The following is a 6,798-nucleotide window of genomic DNA, read 5'->3' on the forward strand; positions in this document are numbered from 1 at the left end:
CACAGAGCAGCCAAAGTGAATTAGAAGGCCCATCTGAGATCACAACAAAGTGTTCATAACTTTGAATAATTCAAAAACATTTTTTTTGTGGTTCCCAGATTGCTGGAAAGAGTTATTGAATATTCATTGGGAAACAAGCTGGGAACTGTCCAAGAGGGGGAGGGAGACTCATTGCCTCTTATTCTTTCCCTATGATTTGTGCTGAACCTTTGCCAGGCTTTAACTTTACAAGGTTTATTTTTATTGATTTTTTTAACAATAAACAGTGGGAGTATCTACAATAAAAGATTTACAGCGCATCATGAGGAAATACGACTCCCTACCAAATATTATATTGATCTATTCCCAGACGCTACTGAAACAGCGTATTAAAGAGCAAATCAAGTCCAGCGATGGAGAACTTCCTCTCGCTAGTGACAGATGTGTATGGCTGTTATGTCTTCGGAAAACAATAAAAGGGAAGGGAGTGACTCCGCTTCTTTGACCATATCTTCAGCAGCCCAATTAAATCTGTCAACTCAATGTAATCCACATAAATAAAGAACTGGGAACCAAGGAAACTGCGAGCGCATCTGAAGAGCCTCGCTCTTTGAAGCTGCATCTCCTGCTGCAGCCGGGCCGTAATTAGTCGCAGAGCGCCTTGTTGTGACTAGCAAACGGATGGACCAGCAAGGGGTTGAATAGTCTGGAACTGGCTGGAGATGCGCCTGGAGCCCTGAATACTCTCAAATGGGTGGGTGGGATGTAAATCACTAGTCATCGCATAAAATACAAATAAATCTGACTTCTATTAAAAAAATATTAAAAAATAAAGGCATGTCTGTTTTCTAGGCCGTAGTGCTGTTTCTGCTAAAATAACCCCCTGAAGTTTTATCTGCAAGCGTGATCTGATGCGTGTTGAATTTCGTACTCCACTTCTGCACATTCATAATGCAACGGTTCACTAATTGGTGGCTTCTTTCTGGTCAGAAGGATGATAAATGTAGCCCTAAAGGTCGGAAACAGCAATGAGCACAAATCTGCTTCAGAGAATGAATTTAGCGCTTTGCTTTCTAAGCAAGTTGCTGCTACGACAGCCAGTTGAGCGCTTGCTGAAACTGTTAAGAATTAAACATTGCAACATTGTTCCATCCTGAATCTGTGCTGGAAAAAAAAAAAAAAAAAAAAAAAAGGACAACAGATTGGAAACATCAAGTCTAGGATTTGCAAACGACTTCAAAGTTTGGAACTCAATTTTCTTTAAATTTCAAAGGGAGATTTTACTTTTCAGTGAGGTCCTTTTGAAATGGCCACTCCATGCTTTTTAAATTTATTTATTAGAGTGACAACAAATAGGTAACAAACAATTATTGGCATTTTGTTTCTTTCACAGAGTTGTATTGACCAACGCCTAGAGCTCACGCTGGTCCTTCTTTAACCCTCGCACCTTCTTACTGCTTCTTCAGCTCAATCCTAGGCCTGGTCGCTGGTGAAGCACAAGCTCTTCCCTGCTTTAAAGTGCAGGGATACCCAGACCAAAGCAAACTCTGCCCCCTTTTTTTCTCCATTAGGGGAAGAGAGAAGGAGTCGCGGGAGGGAACTCAGCTGGAGTCACAGGCTCTGTGGAACCGAACAGCTCCGGCGTGTTGTATGGAAGGGAGGACAGCGAACAGAGCTGTCAGAAATGTCAACACCAGCAGATAGGGAAAAGCAGAAGATCCTACACGGGTGAATGAAGGGGTGGGCAATAGCTGCTCAGGGAGCTTGGGAAAGGCATGGGATGTCTGAGATAGAGATTTAGATGGTAACAAGGGCATTTTATTTTGTTTGTTTGTTCTTCCAGTTTGGCTCAGTAAATGAATATATAGAGCCTCTTACATAGGGCATTTCTCTCTCAGAAGCCAGATTTGTCTACATTAGGAAGTGAAAAATTGAAGACGTTGGATGGGTTGATCATTTTGATACATGATATCTTGGTGGCTGAACAGACAAGCTCTGATGATCCAAACACCAGCATTGCTTTTGCAGCGCTCGTGTTACCCCTCCGCACTGGTGGTCCCCCCTTTGCTTCATTCAAGTTGCACTCCTGAGGCATTGGGCTTCTGGGCTTCCAGAAATCTGAAATGCACCTTCCTCTGGAGCAGGATGTTTTAGATGATAGTCTGTTTTCCATGTTTGCAAACAGATTCCTAAGCCATATATTTTTCCTTTGTGTTTAAAAAATTATCTTGTGACGATGGCCCAGGATAATGCAGATCTTTGGAACATGTCCTTGGAAGCCATCCTTGGCTCCTTGGCTCCTTGGAAGCCATCCTTGGCTTATTGACTCTTACAGTAAAGTTGTCAAGAGCTTAAACGAAAAATGGTAACTGCAAGGCCCTCACCATACCTGGGATCCTTCTCCCACTTCCGCTTAGGCAACGCTGAGCCGTCATCCCTGACAATGTTGCCCGTCATCATTCAAGGAGAGATTTCTCTGACCAGTGAAGTACGATGGTGCAATCCAGAGTTCAAACGGGGTCTCCAGATCCTTACGGATGTGTGTGGAGAAGGCTGGGCAAAGGAGAGCATTTTCACTAGACTCGTCCGCTATTTTGGAGATTCTGTGGAGAACCTTCCGTGGGAAATGACCCGGCAGGCGCGGGGAGGCCTGCGCCGCTGCTCTTCGGGCCGCGGCTCGCGCGGGAGGCGGTGCTGCCGCGGCCTGCAGCAGCGGGAGGCGCCACGAGAGCCCGAGGCGAGCGCGAGTTTGATCCGAGCGTTCACCAAGAGGAGAAACAGGAGAAGCTGCCGCAGCTTCTCATGCAAGAGGCGCTGTGGCAGCAGCAGGCTGCCGTCGTGTGCTGTGTGGAGGATCAGTATGGGCTTCCTGTTTACTCACAGCACCAAGATATAACCGTGAATGAAGGATCTGATGACGGGTTGTGGGAGTTCACATCCCGGGCATTCAGGATACGAAGATGTGATTTTCTGTTTTTCTGAAATAAGTGATGACAGGCAAGCAGATCTCCTACTGGAGGCAATGACTCCCACTGCAAAGACCGCATAGCTCCTTTGGGCTGGGTGCAAACAATGGGGGAAATTCTCATTTTGAAAACTCGGAGCATGGCATTTTAATCTGGTGATGAAAAACTGCGAGCTATAAATCTTGTTTTATATCTGATCTTTGAGATATGTGTATTCACATCTCTGAGATCTGGGGCAGACAAAGTGAACACTGCATGGGAACTGAGGCATCGACTCAGGCTCTTTTCTCTCCCTTTTTTAGAAGAATAAGTGGGATCCCTTTTCCCTAAGCAAAGAACGGTCCTAAGAGCTAACACACTCCCATTAAAATGCCCTGGAAGAGAACAGAGTAAATGAGTAACTAAAATAGGATATATGAGACTGTCTCTGTGACGCCTGATGGTTGATGCAGGTGGGTTGCCGGCCTTCCTCACAGGGTTTTCTTTTTAAGCCCTTAGTTGCTTGGCCGAAGGGCTGTGCTCTGTGGTGGTTGTGCTTGGGAATTTGGGTCTTTACTCTCTCAGAGAGCCTTGCCTATACTAACCAGATCTCCAAGTATTTAGTAGCTGCATGTACTTAAGGAAAACAAAAAGACATTGGCTTAGTGGAGATGTCTCCTGAAAAGTTGCTATTAACAATCCCTACTGCATCATATCTAAATTCCTCCCCAGATGCCTGTGTCAATCTTACTGCTTTAAATTTGTATTTATAAATGTTAATTACAAACCCCTTAACAAACTCTAGATCATACAGTCTGCAGGCAGTGTAGGACCCTCAGAGGGATAGCCCCTTCGGTAGTAGAGATCAAACCTTCTATTTTTTTTCATTTTTGCTGTTGTTGAAGATAACTCTTCTGCCAGAGAACCCCACTGTGAGACTGTAGTCTAATCTGGTTGCACTTAGTGATATTTTTGGTATTGGGTAAAACCATTCTACCAATTAGATCTCTCAAGGTTTTGCATTCACCATATGAAGGTGCTAATGAATTAGGAACTACTGTCCCGTGAGGGCAAGAGGATGCAACGTGCACACAGACTGCACTGTGACCCCTGGTGCCACAGCAACAACAGGGTTTCTCTTTGATGGGCTGATGCTGGAGATCTGGATGCCACCTGGTTAGACAAGTGACACCTCAAGGTGTCACTTTGGAAATGTTAATGAGAACACAGAGATGCTGAAAATCGCAGGAAGCTCCTGTCTCTGTAAACTATGATAGCATGAACAACACCTGAAATCTCTACCTTGTGTAGGTAGAGTCCAGAGAGAACCTTACGAAAGAACCTCTCTGTCTTCTTCTGATTTGGACCAAGCTCGGGAATATTCTTTATGGAACTAGTCCTGCAGGTACTGGAAACTTACTGAAAATTATCTCCAATAGAAACAACAGAAAATGACCAGCAAAGCAGAGAAATGTTGAAGCAGCACTGAAGGCTGGACCCTCATGGAGACAGGACAAACAGAATTTGTTGTACAAATGTTCTGCTCTTTGTCAACTGCTAACCAGAGTCTAAAAATAAATTCATCTTTCAGTGCTGCTCTTCAAACTGATAAAAAGTACGAGCAGTGTTTAATGGCACCACTGCATCAAGCAATAAGCAGTTTAGAAGGCTGGGAAGGTTGTACTCATTTATGGGTCCCAATGGCTCCTAGCCTAGAGCAGTTTCCCCAACAGGAAAACAACAGAAATGCTAGAACTTCTAACACTAAATCCAATCTTAGCAGCTATTTAGGAGTTAATATAAGCATAAATGAGTGAATAGTAGGAGGCTACCTGCTATATAAGAGGCTAATGAAAAACTACCCAGAGCCATCAGCAGTCTAAAGAACTAGTGGATGGAGGGATTATCACTGCCCTTGCATGGAGATAAACAGTTACCACTTTCACAGGTGCTGCTGAACCACACTCTCCAGTAGAGTAAGAGCTATTACATGCACAGGGACCAATGCACAAACACACACCTGGAGAAGAACCACACTTCCTGAAAACACTAGAATCTTATTTTGCTTTAGTTTCTTTAACTTGGTATATGTAGTGTCAAGAGGAGGATGAAAGAAACTGGTAAAGATAGAGATGTTAGAGGTAATAGAGATAATTTGGTTCTAATATAGAGAGTGACAGAAAAATTCCTATCCCAAAAGCAGGCTTTGTGGGAAGTCAGAGTAGTTTAACCAGGCCTAGAAGTCTCAAAGGAAGAGATTATAGGCAGCTTGAGAAACTCAAAAACTGTGAACAGCCAGGACCTTCTTTTCACAAGAACTCTGACATAAATGTGAATAAGTGGAGATACAGACAAGAATTTTTCAATTGCTAATAAAAATATCTATTGCTCTAGACTGGGCAGCTGCTCAAAGCTGAAAATTCAGAGAAAAGGGAGCAGATCGGACAGCTGGGATAGTTTTAGACAGAAGATATTTCTTAGAGTAAGGTAGTGCCTTAGACTACTTCATGCCCAAATAAGCATAAAATAATGGGTCAAAATACCACAGCTTTGCGAGTAACCTGTATGTCTGGAGCTACCAGAATTACTTGAAGGAAGTTCCAATTACACAGATGCTCCAAGAGCCTTGAGGGAGTCCTAGGGTCTAACTGTAGTTTGGAAATGGTGTAAGTATCCACTCCTCAAAGGAGGAAAATGCTGGAACTGTTCTGTGACCCCTTTCACAAATATTTAGTTATCTCATTGCTCCGCTACTGCCAACGAAAGGTATTCTTTCAGCTTAGTTTAATGGGTACTTGTTCTACTATGATTTTGTTGCTGGTACTTCGGCAAACATCTTAGAAAAAATGAACATCAGACTTGCATGGAATTAGAGAGTCCATTAGAAACAAATTCCACTGCCTCTTGAAACTGCAGCTTTCGTTCTGGAAAAAGTAACTGGCCATCATTGCTACCAAGCTTTGAACGCCACCACATTGTGGTTCTTCTACTCCTTTTTATTTGCACATACCCTTGATTTATCAAGATGAGGACCTTTTGTGGGCTGCCCATACTGGGCACTTTCCTCAGAAGCAGATGGGCACTGGAATCCCTCAGGCTTCTGAAGAACCTCCAATCTGGAGTTTGTGTTGCTTGAGTGAGTCCCCTGGCCTTGAGATTTATTCATCCACTTTCTTAAATTCTTCACCTGGATTTTGTTAGCAGGTCATGCTAATATTTAAGCAGTTCTGTGGACTTAGTGGTCTCTAGTCTCTCCCTGTCTTTCCCAATCCCATTTTCTGAAGAAGACTCTGTGTCTCCGAGAAAACACAGAAAAAAAAATTTCCTTGGCTCAGAGATTTCTAACTGAAACCCTGCTCGATAGGCATGAAGATACATTGCTGCATTGCTGGCAAAGCTGCTTGCACACATTCCTACACTGCCCCATGGATGTACGGTGACAGTTACAAGACACATTTCAGGTCTCCTTAAAAAATAAAACACTGATGACATACATATAGTAGTTAGTACTAGCCAGGCTGTAAATGCAATATTAACATATGTTAGTCTTAAGCCTGAATCACGAGGACGCAGGACTGTTTGACATCTTCACTATGGGTCTCTAAACGTGGGCTTCTCTAAGGATGTTATCAACCGAGAGTTGATTCACTATTAACCAAGCTTTGACATCTCTCTCATGCACAAAAGGGACATTTAATTCAAAGGTAACTTGTACAAATGCACAAAAGCATTTTGTTCTTTTTTTTTTTTCTGAAATCAGGGAAATTAAATATAAGTATACAAACATAAAAAGCCACTTGTTGAGTGCAATGCAAGGCTGGGGCACAGCGCATTTCCCAAACCTCCACAACACGCAGCCAACAGGGGGCTGTCT

At 43.3% G+C, this 6,798-nt stretch overlaps 1 long non-coding RNA gene across 1 annotated transcript; it reads right to left on the bottom strand.

The window, feature by feature from the left end:
- Positions 1–218: 218 nt before the first annotated feature.
- LOC148595126 (uncharacterized) lies at positions 219–6,192 on the bottom strand. Its single transcript, XR_015913223.1, has 2 exons — positions 5,935–6,192; positions 219–1,143 (listed from the first exon to the last, which is right to left on the bottom strand). It is a non-coding gene; the product is annotated as an uncharacterized LOC148595126 (long non-coding RNA).
- Positions 6,193–6,798: the final 606 nt, after the last annotated feature.

This window comes from Tinamus guttatus, unplaced genomic scaffold (genome assembly GCF_059628265.1).
Source record: "Tinamus guttatus ecotype Peru unplaced genomic scaffold, ASM5962826v1 Tinamus_guttatus_pri_ptg000150l, whole genome shotgun sequence".
In the NCBI taxonomy this organism is placed as follows: Eukaryota; Metazoa; Chordata; class Aves; order Tinamiformes; family Tinamidae; genus Tinamus; species Tinamus guttatus.